Here is a 15133-nt window from a genome sequence, read left to right on the forward strand (position 1 = left end):
AGTAATGTTTACAGTGCATATGAACCAAAGCAGATGTGTGTACTGGTACCTTAAAAACAGTCATGTTTGTGATTTTTTTCTGCCTTCATATCAGGATGTTCAGGTAGCAGATGATAATCATTAACTGATGACATTAGAAAAAAAATTACATTTGCTCCAGGTGAGGCTTGAACTCACAACCTCGGCATTGCTCAACAGATACTTTCTTATAAGTACTGCACGCTGACCGATTGCACCACAGGAGCACATGGTCAAAGTGTATTATTTTTAGTTGAGTGATTTTAGCATCGAGTTGACTAAGTATATTAACTTGGTTTATTAATTTTAAATTAGTTACTTTTTAAATCCACTAAACTACTGCACCCAATACTAAAGTACCTAATAAAAGTAATATTCTAATCATAAGTTAATCAATTATATTGTGCATTTGTGTTATTGCCCAGTTTTATGTATCCTTAGGTGTATATTGCAATGAATTCATGCCATTGCTGTACAGTTCAATATTATCAAAATTGTAAAATAATTCCAGTTTATAAATAATTCCTGTTTATTTATCTTAAATAATATTTGCTATAAATATATGTAACTTCAATGTTGCATAGGGAAAATATACACTATAATACCAAAAAGTGCAGTATCTTTAAATAAAAATAAGTTAAATCTCACTTGTGCTCTATATTTAAAGGTAAACATTGTTTTTTTGGTCTGTAGCACCTAAATTGTCAGTATAGTCAGTGTCCAAAGAAATATAAAAAGCAGAAAATTACCCTTTTGATGACATGGATGAAAGGACTTCAAGAAACCCATCAGCAATTGCCATAGACATTGTTATTTTGTAGCCACTCTGATATTAAATTGCAATTAAAACTTAATAGGTATGTTTTGGTATATATGGATTTCATGCAATACCATTAAGACAGTCACCTGCATTGAAAAAAAGCATAACTTCTAGAATGAGAATGAGCATCAAAGGAACATGCATCCTAGATGAGACTTGAAGCCACTGTCCCAGGTGATAGCAAACTTATCCGGAAACTAATCCACAATGTCATCAGGATAGATGTCTGCTTTTAGATACAGGGCCATAATTTTGCAAGCTGAACAGTACCGGATTGTTAAGCAGATAAAAGTTTCTGGTGGAGCCATTTGTGCAGTATCAAGCAAGAATAAAGGGAACATCTCCAGTAATTATATGGATGAAATAAAGCCCAGATGAGACTTGAAACCACAATCCCTAGCTTAGGAGGCCAGTGCCTTATCCATTAGGCCAGTGGGGCTTTGTAACATCATTGAGTGAAACTGATTTTTTCATTAGTATAATCATTAATTGTTGCAATATAGGAAAGCCGTTTATTTGTGTTCTTTGCTTTACAAATCCCAGCATGAAATGTGATTGTACTAACCAGACCTAATAGTGTGGACCCTCATGTTACATTGCAGCAAAACAGATTGATGCAAGTCTTTTACCAATAAAGAGCTAGTCTTTTGCATTCCATTTTGTTGACTAACTAAAGTAATTATTACAGTGCATATGAACCAAAGCAGATGTGTGTACTGGTACCTTAAAAACAGTCATGTTTGTGATTTTTTTCTGCCTTCATATCAGGATGTTCAGGTAGCAGATGATAATCATTAACTGATGACATTAGAAAAAAAATTACATTTGCTCCAGGTAAGGCTTGAAGTCACAACCTCGGCATTGCTCAACAGATACTGTCTTATAAGTACCGCGCGCTAACCGATTGCGCCACAGGAGCACATGGTCAAACTGTATTATTTTTAGTTGAGTGATTTTAGCATCGAGTTGACTAAGTATATTAACTTGGTTTATTAATTTTAAATTAGTTACTTTTTAAATCCACTAAACTACTGCACCCAATACTAAAGTACCTAATAAAAGTAATATTCTAATCATAAGTTAATCAATTATATTGTGCATTTGTGTTATTGCCCAGTTTTATGTATCCTTAGGTGTATATTGCAATGAATTCATGCCATTGCTGTACAGTTCAATATTATCAAAATTGTAAAATAATTCCTGTTTATAAATAATTCCTGTTTATTTATCTTAAATAATATTTGCTATAAATATATGTAACTTCAATGTTGCATAGGGAAAATATACACTATAATACCAAAAAGTGCAGTATCTTTAAATAAAAATAAGTTAAATCTCACTTGTGCTCTATATTTAAAGGTAAACATTGTTTTTTTGGTCTGTAGCACCTAAATTGTCAGTATAGTCAGTGTCCAAAGAAATATAAAAAGCAGAAAATTACCCTTTTGATGACATGGATGAAAGGACTTCAAGAAACCCATCAGCAATTGCCATAGACATTGTTATTTTGTAGCCACTCTGATATTAAATTGCAATTAAAACTTAATAGGTATGTTTTGGTATATATGGATTTCATGCAATACCATTAAGACAGTCACCTGCATTGAAAAAAAGCATAACTTCTTGAATGAGAATGAGCATCAAAGGAACATGTATCCTAGATGTGACTTGAAGCCACTGTCCCAGGTGATAGCAAACTTATCCGGAAACTAATCCACAATGTCATCAGGATAAATGTCTGCTTTTAGATACAGGGCCATAATTTTGCAAGCTGAACAGTACCGGATTGTTAAGCAGATAAAAGTTTCTGGTGGAGCCATTTGTGCAGTATCAAGCAAGAATAAAGGGAACATCTCCAGTAATTATATGGATGAAATAAAGCCCAGATGAGACTTGAAACCACAATCCCTAGCTTAGGAGGCCAGTGCCTTATCCATTAGGCCAGTGGGGCTTAGTAACATCTTTGTGTGAAACTGATTTTTTCATTAGTATAATCATTAATTGTTGCGATATAGGAAAGCCGTTTATTTGTGTTCTTTGCTTTACAAATCCCAGCATGAAATGTGATTGTACTAACCAGACCTAATAGTGTGGACCCTCATGTTACATTGCAGCAAAACAGATTGATGCAACTCTTTTTCCAATAAAGAGGTAGTCTTTTGCATTCCATTTTGTTGACTAACTAAAGTAATGTTTACAGTGCATATGAACCAAAGCAGATGTGTGTACTGGTACCTTAAAAACAGTCATGTTTGTGATTTTTTTCTGCCTTCATATCAGGATGTTCAGCTAGCAGATGATAATCATTAACTGATGACATTAGAAAAAAAATTACATTTGCTCCAGGTGAGGCTTGAACTCACAACCTCGGCATTGCTCAACAGATACTGTCTTATAAGTACCGCGCGCTAACCGATTGCGCCACAGGAGCACATGGTCAAAGTGATTTATTTTTAGTTGAGTGATTTTAGCATCGAGTTGACTAAGTATATTAACTTGGTTTATTAATTTTAAATTAGTTACTTTTTAAATCAACTAAACTACTGCACCCAATACTAAAGTACCTAATAAAAGTAATATTCTAATCATAAGTTAATCAATTATATTGTGCATTTGTGTTATTGCCCAGTTTTATGTATCCTTAGGTGTATATTGCAATGAATTCATGCCATTGCTGTACAGTTCAATTTTATCAAAATTGTAAAATAATTCCTGTTTATAAATAATTCCTGTTTATTTATCTTAAATAATATTTGCTATAAATATATGTAACTTCAATGTTGCATAGGGAATATATACACTATAATACCAAAAAGTGCAGTATCTTTAAATAAAAATAAGTTAAATCTCACTTGTGCTCTATATTTAAAGGTAAACATTGTTTTTTTGGTCTGTAGCACCTAAATTGTCAGTAAAGTCAGTGTCCAAAGAAATATAAAAAGCAGAAAATTACCCTTTTGATGACATGGATGAAAGGACTTCAAGAAACCCATCAGCAATTGCCATAGACATTGTTATTTTGTAGCCACTCTGATATTAAATTGCAATTAAAACTTAATAGGTATGTTTTGGTATATATGGATTTCATGCAATACCATTAAGACAGTCACCTGCATTGAAAAAAAGCATAACTTCTAGAATGAGAATGAGCATCAAAGGAACATGCATCCTAGATGAGACTTGAAGCCACTGTCCCAGGTGATAGCAAACTTATCCGGAAACTAATCCACAATGTCATCAGGATAAATGTCTGCTTTTAGATTCAGGGCCATAATTTTGCAACCTGAACAGTACCGGATTGTTAAGCAGATAAAAGTTTCTGGTGGAGCCATTTGTGCAGTATCAAGCAAGAATAAAGGGAACATCTCCAGTAATTATATGGATGAAATAAAACCCAGATGAGACTTGAAACCACAATCCCTAACTTAGTAGGCCAGTGCCTTATCCATTAGGCCAGTGGGGCTTAGTAACATCTTTGTGTGAAACTGATTTTTTCATTAGTATAATCATTAATTGTTGCGATATAGGAAAGCCGTTTATTTGTGTTCTTTGCTTTACAAATCCCAGCATGAAATGTGATTGTACTAACCAGACCTAATAGTGTGGACCCTCATGTTACATTGCAGCAAAACAGATTGATGCAACTCTTTTACCAATAAAGAGGTAGTCTTTTGCATTCCATTTTGTTGACTAACTAAATTAATGTTTACAGTGCATATGAACCAAAGCAGATGTGTGTACTGGTACCTTAAAAACAGTCATGTTTGTGATTTTTTTCTGCCTTCATATCAGGATGTTCAGGTAGCAGATGATAATCATTAACTGATGACATTAGAAAAAAAATTACATTTGCTCAAGGTGAGGCTTGAACTCACAACCTCGGCATTGCTCAACAGATACTGTCTTTTTAGTACCGCAAGCTGACCGATTGCGCCACAGGAGCACATGGTCAAAGTATGTTATTTTTAGCTGAGTGATTTTAGCATCGAGTTGACAAAGTATATTAACTTGGTTTATTAATTTTAAATTAGTTACTTTTTAAATCCACTAAACTACTGCACCCAATACTAAAGTACCTAATAAAAGTAATATTCTAATCATAAGTTAATGAATTATATTGTGCATTTGTGTTATTGCCCAGTTTTATGTATCCTTAGGTGTATATTGCAATGAATTCATGCCATTGCTGTACAGTTCAATTTTATCAAAATTGTAAAATAATTCCTGTTTATAAATAATTCCTGTTTATTTATCTTAAATAATATTTGCTATAAATATATGTAACTTCAATGTTGCATAGGGAAAATATACACTATAATACCAAAAAGTGCAGTATCTTTAAATAAAAATAAGTTAAATCTCACTTGTGCTCTATATTTAAAGGTAAACATTGTTTTTTTGGTCTGTAGCACCTAAATTGTCAGTAAAGTCAGTGTCCAAAGAAATATAAAAAGCAGAAAATTACCCTTTTGATGACATGGATGAAAGGACTTCAAGAAACCCATCAGCAATTGCCATAGACATTGTTATTTTGTAGCCACTCTGATATTAAATTGCAATTAAAACTTAATAGGTATGTTTTGGTATATATGGATTTCAAGCAATACCATTAAGACAGTCACCTGCATTGAAAAAAAGCATAACTTCTAGAATGAGAATGAGCATCAAAGGAACATGCATCCTAGATGAGACTTGAAGCCACTGTCCCAGGTGATAGCAAACTTATCCGGAAACTAATCCACAATGTCATCAGGATAAATGTCTGCTTTTAGATACAGGGCCATAATTTTGCAAGCTGAACAGTACCGGATTGTTAAGCAGATAAAAGTTTCAGGTGGAGCCATTTGTGCAGTATCAAGCAAGAATAAAGGGAACATCTCCAGTAATTATATGGATGAAATAAAGCCCAGATGAGACTTGAAACCACAATCCTTAGCTTAGGAGGCCAGTGCCTTATCCATTAGGCCAGTGGGGCTTAGTAACATCTTTGTGTGAAACTGATTTTTTCATTAGTATAATCATTAATTGTTGCGATATAGGAAAGCCGTTTATTTGTATTCTTTGCTTTACAAATCCCAGCATGAAATGTGATTGTACTAACCAGACCTAATAGTGTGGACCCTCATGTTACATTGCAGCAAAACAGATTGATGCAACTCTTTTACCAATAAAGAGGTAGTCTTTTGCATTCCATTTTGTTGACTAACTAAAGTAATGTTTACAGTGCATATGAACCAAAGCAGATGTGTGTACTGGTACCTTAAAAACAGTCATGTTTGTGATGTTTTTCTGCCTTCATATCAGGATGTTCAGCTAGCAGATGATAATCATTAACTGATGACATTAGAAAAAAAATTACATTTGCTCCAGGTGAGGCTTGAACTCACAACCTCGGCATTGCTCAACAGATACTGTCTTATAAGTACCGCACGCTAACCGATTGCGCCACAGGAGCACATGGTCAAAGTGTATTATTTTTAGTTGAGTGATTTTAGCATCGAGTTGACTAAGTATATTAACTTGGTTTATTAATTTTAAATTAGTTACTTTGTAAATCCACTAAACTACTGCACCCAATACTAAAGTACCTAATAAAAGTAATATTCTAATCAGAAGTTAATCAATTATATTGTGCATTTGTGTTATTGCCCAGTTTTATGTATCCTTAGGTGTATATTGCAATGAATTCATGCCATTGCTGTACAGTTCAATTTTATCAAAATTGTAAAATAATTCCTGTTTATAAATAATTCCTGTTTATTTATCTTAAATAATATTTGCTATAAATATATGTAACTTCAATGTTGCATAGGGAAAATATACACTATAATACCAAAAAGTGCAGTATCTTTAAATAAAAATAAGTTAAATCTCACTTGTGCTCTATATTTAAAGGTAAACATTGTTTTTTTGGTCTGTAGCACCTAAATTGTCAGTAAAGTCAGTGTCCAAAGAAATATAAAAAGCAGAAAATTACCCTTTTGATGACATGGATGAAAGGACTTCAAGAAACCCATCAGCAATTGCCATAGACATTGTTATTTTGTAGCCACTCTGATATTAAATTGCAATTAAAACTTAATAGGTATGTTTTGGTATATATGGATTTCATGCAATACCATTAAGACAGTCACCTGCATTGAAAAAAAGCATAACTTCTAGAATGAGAATGAGCATCAAAGGAACATGCATCCTAGATGAGACTTGAAGCCACTGTCCCAGGTGATAGCAAACTTATCCGGAAACTAATCCACAATGTCATCAGGATAAATGTCTGCTTTTAGATTCAGGGCCATAATTTTGCAACCTGAACAGTACCGGATTGTTAAGCAGATAAAAGTTTCTGGTGGAGCCATTTGTGCAGTATCAAGCAAGAATAAAGGGAACATCTCCAGTAATTATATGGATGAAATAAAGCCCAGATGAGACTTGAAACCACAATCCCTAGCTTAGGAGGCCAGTGCCTTATCCATTAGGCCAGTGGGGCTTAGTAACATCTTTGTGTGAAACTGATTTTTTCATTAGTATAATCATTAATTGTTGCGATATAGGAAAGCCGTTTATTTGGGTTCTTTGCTTTACAAATCCCAGCATGAAATGTGATTGTACTAACCAGACCTAATAGTGTGGAACCTCATGTTACATTGCAGCAAAACAGATTGATGCAACTCTTTTACCAATAAGGAGGTAGTCTTTTGCATTCCATTTTGTTGACTAACTAAAGTAATGTTTACAGTGCATATGAACCAAAGCAGATGTGTGTACTGGTACCTTAAAAACAGTCATGTTTGTGATTTTTTTCTGCCTTCATATCAGGATGATCAGGTAGCAGATGATAATCATTAACTGATGACATTAGAAAAAAAATTACATTTGCTCCAGGAGAGGCTTGAACTCACAACCTCAGCATTGCTCAACAGATACTGTCTTATAAGTACCGCGCGCTGACCGATTGCGCCACAGGAGCACATGGTCAAAGTGTATTATTTTTAGTTGAGTGATTTTAGCATCGAGTTGACTAAGTATATTAACTTGGTTTATTAATTTTAAATTAGTTACTTTGTAAATCCACTAAACTACTGCACCCAATACTAAAGTACCTAATAAAAGTAATATTCTAATCATAAGTTAATCAATTATATTGTGCATTTGTGTTATTGCCCAGTTTTATGTATCCTTAGGTGTATATTGCAATGAATTCATGCCATTGCTGTAGAGTTCAATATTATCAAAATTGTAAAATAATTCCTGTTTATAAATAATTCCTGTTTATTTATCTTAAATAATATTTGCTATAAATATATGTAACTTCAATGTTGCATAGGGAAAATATACACTATAATACCAAAAAGTGCAGTATCTTTAAATAAAAATAAGTTAAATCTCACTTGTGCTCTATATTTAAAGGTAAACATTGTTTTTTTGGTCTGTAGCACCTAAATTGTCAGTAAAGTCAGTGTCCAAAGAAATATAAAAAGCAGAAAATTACCCTTTTGATGACATGGATGAAAGGACTTCAAGAAACCCATCAGCAATTGCCATAGACATTGTTATTTTGTAGCCACTCTGATATTAAATTGCAATTAAAACTTAATAGGTATGTTTTGGTATATATGGATTTCATGCAATACCATTAAGACAGTCACCTGCATTGAAAAAAAGCATAACTTCTAGAATGAGAATGAGCATCAAAGGAACATGCATCCTAGATGAGACTTGAAGCCACTGTCCCAGGTGATAGCAAACTTATCCAGAAACTAATCCACAATGTCATCAGGATAAATGTCTGCTTTTAGATACAGGGCCATAATTTTGCAAGCTGAACAGTACCGGATTGTTAAGCAGATAAAAGTTTCTGGTGGAGCCATTTGTGCAGTATCAAGCAAGAATAAAGGGAACATCTCCAGTAATTATATGGATGAAATAAAGCCCAGATGAGACTTGAAACCACAATCCCTAGCGTAGGAGGCCAGTGCCTTATCCATTAGGCCAGTGGGGCTTAGTAACATCTTTGTGTGAAACTGATTTTTTCATTAGTATAATCATTAATTGTTGCGATATAGGAAAGCCGTTTATTTGTGTTCTTTGCTTTACAAATCCCAGCATGAAATGTGATTGTACTAACCAGACCTAATAGTGTGGACCCTCATGTTATATTGCAGCAAAACAGATTGATGCAACTCTTTTACCAATAAAGAGGTAGTCTTTTGCATTCCATTTTGTTGACTAACTAAAGTAATGTTTACAGTGCATATGAACCAAAGCAGATGTGTGTACTGGTACCTTAAAAACAGTCATGTTTGTGATTTTTTTCTGCCTTCATATCAGGATGTTCAGCTAGCAGATGATAATCATTAACTGATGACATTAGAAAAAAAATTACATTTGCTCCAGGTGAGGGTTGAACTCACAACCTCAGCATTGCTCAACAGATACTGTCTTATAAGTACAACGCGCTGACCGATTGCGCCACAGGAGCACATGGTCAAACTGTATTATTTTTAGTTGAGTGATTTTAGCATCGAGTTGACTAAGTATATTAACTTGGTTTATTAATTTTAAATTAGTTACTTTTTAAATCCACTAAACTTCTGCACCCAATACTAAAGTACCTAATAAAAGTAATATTCTAATCATAAGTTAATCAATTATATTGTGCATTTGTGTTATTGCCCAGTTTTATGTATCCTTAGGTGTATATTGCAATGAATTCATGCCATTGCTGTACAGTTCAATTTTATCAAAATTGTAAAATAATTCCTGTTTATAAATAATTCCTGTTTATTTATCTTAAATAATATTTGCTATAAATATATGTAACTTCAATGTTGCATAGGGAAAATATACACTATAATACCAAAAAGTGCAGTATCTTTAAATAAAAATAAGTTAAATCTCACTTGTGCTCTATATTTAAAGGTAAACATTGTTTTTTTGGTCTGTAGCACCTAAATTGTCAGTAAAGTCAGTGTCCAAAGAAATATAAAAAGCAGAAAATTACCCTTTTGATGACATGGATGAAAGGACTTCAAGAAACCCATCAGCAATTGCCATAGACATTGTTATTTTGTAGCCACTCTGATATTAAATTGCAATTAAAACTTAATAGGTATGTTTTGGTATATATGGATTTCATGCAATACCATTAAGACAGTCACCTGCATTGAAAAAAAGCATAACTTCTAGAATGAGAATGAGCATCAAAGGAACATGCATCCTAGATGAGACTTGAAGCCACTGTCCCAGGTGATAGCAAATTTATCCGGAAACTAATCCACAATGTCATCAGGATAAATGTCTGCTTTTAGATACAGGGCCATAATTTTGCAAGCTGAACAGTACCGGATTGTTAAGCAGATAAAAGTTTCTGGTGGAGCCATTTGTGCAGTATCAAGCAAGAATAAAGGGAACATCTCCAGTAATTATATGGATGAAATAAAGCCCAGATGAGACTTGAAACCACAATCCCTAGCTTAGGAGGCCAGTGCCTTATCCATTAGGCCAGTGGGGCTTAGTAACATCTTTGTGTGAAACTGATTTTTTCATTAGTATAATCATTAATTGTTGCGATATAGGAAAGCCGTTTATTTGGGTTCTTTGCTTTACAATCCCAGCATGAAATGTGATTGTACTAACCAGACCTAATAGTGTGGACCCTCATGTTACATTGCAGCAAAACAGATTGATGCAACTCTTTTTCCAATAAAGAGGTAGTCTTTTGCATTCCATTTTGTTGACTAACTAAAGTAATGTTTACAGTGCATATGAACCAAAGCAGATGTGTGTACTGGTACCTTAAAAACAGTCATGTTTGTGATTTTTTTCTGCCTTCATATCAGGATGTTCAGGTAGCAGATGATAATCATTAACTGATGACATTAGAAAAAAAATTACATTTGCTCCAGGTGAGGCTTGAACTCACAACCTCGGCATTGCTCAACAGATACTTTCTTATAAGTACTGCGCGCTGACCGATTGCACCACAGGAGCACATGGTCAAAGTGTATTATTTTTAGTTGAGTGATTTTAGCATCGAGTTGACTAAGTATATTAACTTGGTTTATTAATTTTAAATTAGTTACTTTTTAAATCCACTAAACTACTGCACCCAATACTAAAGTACCTAATAAAAGTAATATTCTAATCATAAGTTAATCAATTATATTGTGCATTTGTGTTATTGCCCAGTTTTATGTATCCTTAGGTGTATATTGCAATGAATTCATGCCATTGCTGTACAGTTCAATATTATCAAAATTGTAAAATAATTCCAGTTTATAAATAATTCCTGTTTATTTATCTTAAATAATATTTGCTATAAATATATGTAACTTCAATGTTGCATAGGGAAAATATACACTATAATACCAAAAAGTGCAGTATCTTTAAATAAAAATAAGTTAAATCTCACTTGTGCTCTATATTTAAAGGTAAACATTGTTTTTTTGGTCTGTAGCACCTAAATTGTCAGTATAGTCAGTGTCCAAAGAAATATAAAAAGCAGAAAATTACCCTTTTGATGACATGGATGAAAGGACTTCAAGAAACCCATCAGCAATTGCCATAGACATTGTTATTTTGTAGCCACTCTGATATTAAATTGCAATTAAAACTTAATAGGTATGTTTTGGTATATATGGATTTCATGCAATACCATTAAGACAGTCACCTGCATTGAAAAAAAGCATAACTTCTAGAATGAGAATGAGCATCAAAGGAACATGCATCCTAGATGAGACTTGAAGCCACTGTCCCAGGTGATAGCAAACTTATCCGGAAACTAATCCACAATGTCATCAGGATAAATGTCTGCTTTTAGATACTGGGCCATAATTTTGCAAGCTGAACAGTACCGGATTGTTAAGCAGATAAAAGTTTCTGGTGGAGCCATTTGTGCAGTATCAAGCAAGAATAAAGGGAACTTCTCCAGTAATTATATGGATGAAATAAAGCCCAGATGAGACTTGAAACCACAATCCCTAGCTTAGGAGGCCAGTGCCTTATCCATTAGGCCAGTGGGGCTTAGTAACATCTTTGAGTGAAACTGATTTTTTCATTAGTATAATCATTAATTGTTGCAATATAGGAAAGCCGTTTATTTGTGTTCTTTGCTTTACAAATCCCAGCATGAAATGTGATTGTACTAACCAGACCTAATAGTGTGGACCCTCATGTTACATTGCAGCAAAACAGATTGATGCAAGTCTTTTACCAATAAAGAGCTAGTCTTTTGCATTCCATTTTGTTGACTAACTAAAGTAATTATTACAGTGCATATGAACCAAAGCAGATGTGTGTACTGGTACCTTAAAAACAGTCATGTTTGTGATTTTTTTCTGCCTTCATATCAGGATGTTCAGGTAGCAGATGATAATCATTAACTGATGACATTAGAAAAAGAATTACATTTGCTCCAGGTAAGGCTTGAAGTCACAACCTCGGCATTGCTCAACAGATACTGTCTTATAAGTACCGCGCGCTAACCGATTGCGCCACAGGAGCACATGGTCAAAGTGTATTATTTTTAGTTGAGTGATTTTAGCATCGAGTTGACTAAGTATATTAACTTGGTTTATTAATTTTAAATTAGTTACTTTTTAAATCCACTAAACTACTGCACCCAATACTAAAGTACCTAATAAAAGTAATATTCTAATCATAAGTTAATCAATTATATTGTGCATTTGTGTTATTGCCCAGTTTTATGTATCCTTAGGTGTATATTGCAATGAATTCATGCCATTGCTGTACAGTTCAATATTATCAAAATTGTAAAATAATTCCTGTTTATAAATAATTCCTGTTTATTTATCTTAAATAATATTTGCTATAAATATATGTAACTTCAATGTTGCATAGGGAAAATATACACTATAATACCAAAAAGTGCAGTATCTTTAAATAAAAATAAGTTAAATCTCACTTGTGCTCTATATTTAAAGGTAAACATTGTTTTTTTGGTCTGTAGCACCTAAATTGTCAGTATAGTCAGTGTCCAAAGAAATATAAAAAGCAGAAAATTACCCTTTTGATGACATGGATGAAAGGACTTCAAGAAACCCATCAGCAATTGCCATAGACATTGTTATTTTGTAGCCACTCTGATATTAAATTGCAATTAAAACTTAATAGGTATGTTTTGGTATATACGGATTTCATGCAATACCATTAAGACAGTCACCTACATTGAAAAAAAGCATAACTTCTAGAATGAGAATGAGCATCAAAGGAACATGCATCCTAGATGAGACTTGCCACTGTCCCAGGTGATAGCAAACTTATCCGGAAACTAATCCACAATGTCATCAGGATAAATGTCTGCTTTTAGATACAGGGCCATAATTTTGCAAGCTGAACAGTACCGGATTGTTAAGCAGATAAAAGTTTCTGGTGGAGCCATTTGTGCAGTATCAAGCAAGAATAAAGGGAACATCTCCAGTAATTATATGGATGAAATAAAGCCCAGATGAGACTTGAAACCACAATCCCTAGCTTAGGAGGCCAGTGCCTTATCCATTAGGCCAGTGGTGCTTAGTAACATCTTTGTGTGAAACTGATTTTTTCATTAGTATAATCATTAATTGTTGCAATATAGGAAAGCCGTTTATTTGTGTTCTTTGCTTTACAAATCCCAGCATGAAATGTGATTGTACTAACCAGACCTAATAGTGTGGACCCTCATGTTACATTGCAGCAAAACAGATTGATGCAAGTCTTTTACCAATAAAGAGCTAGTCTTTTGCATTCCATTTTGTTGACTAACTAAAGTAATTATTACAGTGCATATGAACCAAAGCAGATGTGTGTACTGGTACCTTAAAAACAGTCATGTTTGTGATTTTTTTCTGCCTTCATATCAGGATGTTCAGGTAGCAGATGATAATCATTAACTGATGACATTAGAAAAAAAATTACATTTGCTCCAGGTGAGGCTTGAACTCACAACCTCGGCATTGCTCAACAGATACTGTCTTATAAGTACTGCGCGCTGACCGATTGCACCACAGGAGCACATGGTCAAAGTGTATTATTTTTAGTTGAGTGATTTTAGCATCGAGTTGACTAAGTATATTAACTTGGTTTATTAATTTTAAATTAGTTACTTTTTAAATCCACTAAACTACTGCACCCAATACTAAAGTACCTAATAAAAGTAATATTCTAATCATAAGTTAATCAATTATATTGTGCATTTGTGTTATTGCCCAGTTTTATGTATCCTTAGGTGTATATTGCAATGAATTCATGCCATTGCTGTACAGTTCAATATTATCAAAATTGTAAAATAATTCCAGTTTATAAATAATTCCTGTTTATTTATCTTAAATAATATTTGCTATAAATATATGTAACTTCAATGTTGCATAGGGAAAATATACACTATAATACCAAAAAGTGCAGTATCTTTAAATAAAAATAAGTTAAATCTCACTTGTGCTCTATATTTAAAGTTAAACATTGTTTTTTTGGTCTGTAGCACCTAAATTGTCAGTAAAGTCAGTGTCCAAAGAAATATAAAAAGCAGAAAATTACCCTTTTGATGACATGGATGAAAGGACTTCAAGAAACCCATCAGCAATTGCCATAGACATTGTTATTTTGTAGCCACTCTGATATTAAATTGCAATTAAAACTTAATAGGTATGTTTTGGTATATATGGATTTCATGCAATACCATTAAGACAGTCACCTGCATTGAAAAAAAGCATAACTTCTTGAATGAGAATGAGCATCAAAGGAACATGTATCCTAGATGTGACTTGAAGCCACTGTCCCAGGTGATAGCAAACTTATCCGGAAACTAATCCACAATGTCATCAGGATAAATGTCTGCTTTTAGATACAGGGCCATAATTTTGCAAGCTGAACAGTACCGGATTGTTAAGCAGATAAAAGTTTCTGGTGGAGCCATTTGTGCAGTATCAAGCAAGAATAAAGGGAACATCTCCAGTAATTATATGGATGAAATAAAGCCCAGATGAGACTTGAAACCACAATCCCTAGCTTAGGAGGCCAGTGCCTTATCCATTAGGCCAGTGGGGCTTAGTAACATCTTTGTGTGAAACTGATTTTTTCATTAGTATAATCATTAATTGTTGCGATATAGGAAAGCCGTTTATTTGTGTTCTTTGCTTTACAAATCCCAGCATGAAATGTGATTGTACTAACCAGACCTAATAGTGTGGACCCTCATGTTACATTGCAGCAAAACAGATTGATGCAAGTCTTTTACCAATAAAGAGGTAGTCTTTTGCATTCCATTTTGTTGACTAACTAAAGTAATGTTTACAGTGC

General features: G+C 33.6%; 6 non-coding genes across 6 annotated transcripts; all 6 read right to left on the minus strand.

The window, feature by feature from the left end:
* Positions 1-3176: 3176 nt before the first annotated feature.
* Positions 3177-3269, minus strand: TRNAI-UAU (transfer RNA isoleucine (anticodon UAU)). Its single transcript is given in 2 exon segments — positions 3177-3212; positions 3232-3269. It is a non-coding gene; the product is annotated as a tRNA-Ile (tRNA).
* Positions 3270-6200: 2931 nt separating this feature from the next.
* Positions 6201-6293, minus strand: TRNAI-UAU (transfer RNA isoleucine (anticodon UAU)). The gene is given in 2 exon segments: positions 6201-6236; positions 6256-6293. It is a non-coding gene; the product is annotated as a tRNA-Ile (tRNA).
* A 1419-nt stretch (positions 6294-7712) lies between these two features.
* On the minus strand, positions 7713-7805 carry TRNAI-UAU (transfer RNA isoleucine (anticodon UAU)). Its single transcript is given in 2 exon segments — positions 7713-7748; positions 7768-7805. It is a non-coding gene; the product is annotated as a tRNA-Ile (tRNA).
* A 1419-nt stretch (positions 7806-9224) lies between these two features.
* On the minus strand, positions 9225-9317 carry TRNAI-UAU (transfer RNA isoleucine (anticodon UAU)). Its single transcript is given in 2 exon segments — positions 9225-9260; positions 9280-9317. It is a non-coding gene; the product is annotated as a tRNA-Ile (tRNA).
* A 1418-nt stretch (positions 9318-10735) lies between these two features.
* Positions 10736-10828, minus strand: TRNAI-UAU (transfer RNA isoleucine (anticodon UAU)). Its single transcript is given in 2 exon segments — positions 10736-10771; positions 10791-10828. It is a non-coding gene; the product is annotated as a tRNA-Ile (tRNA).
* A 2928-nt stretch (positions 10829-13756) lies between these two features.
* Positions 13757-13849, minus strand: TRNAI-UAU (transfer RNA isoleucine (anticodon UAU)). Its single transcript is given in 2 exon segments — positions 13757-13792; positions 13812-13849. It is a non-coding gene; the product is annotated as a tRNA-Ile (tRNA).
* Between the last annotated feature and the right edge of the window lie 1284 nt (positions 13850-15133).

Source organism: Taudactylus pleione, unplaced genomic scaffold, assembly GCF_031769625.1.
Source record: "Taudactylus pleione unplaced genomic scaffold, aTauple2 ptg000473l, whole genome shotgun sequence".
Lineage (NCBI taxonomy): Eukaryota > Metazoa > Chordata > Amphibia > Anura > Myobatrachidae > Taudactylus > Taudactylus pleione.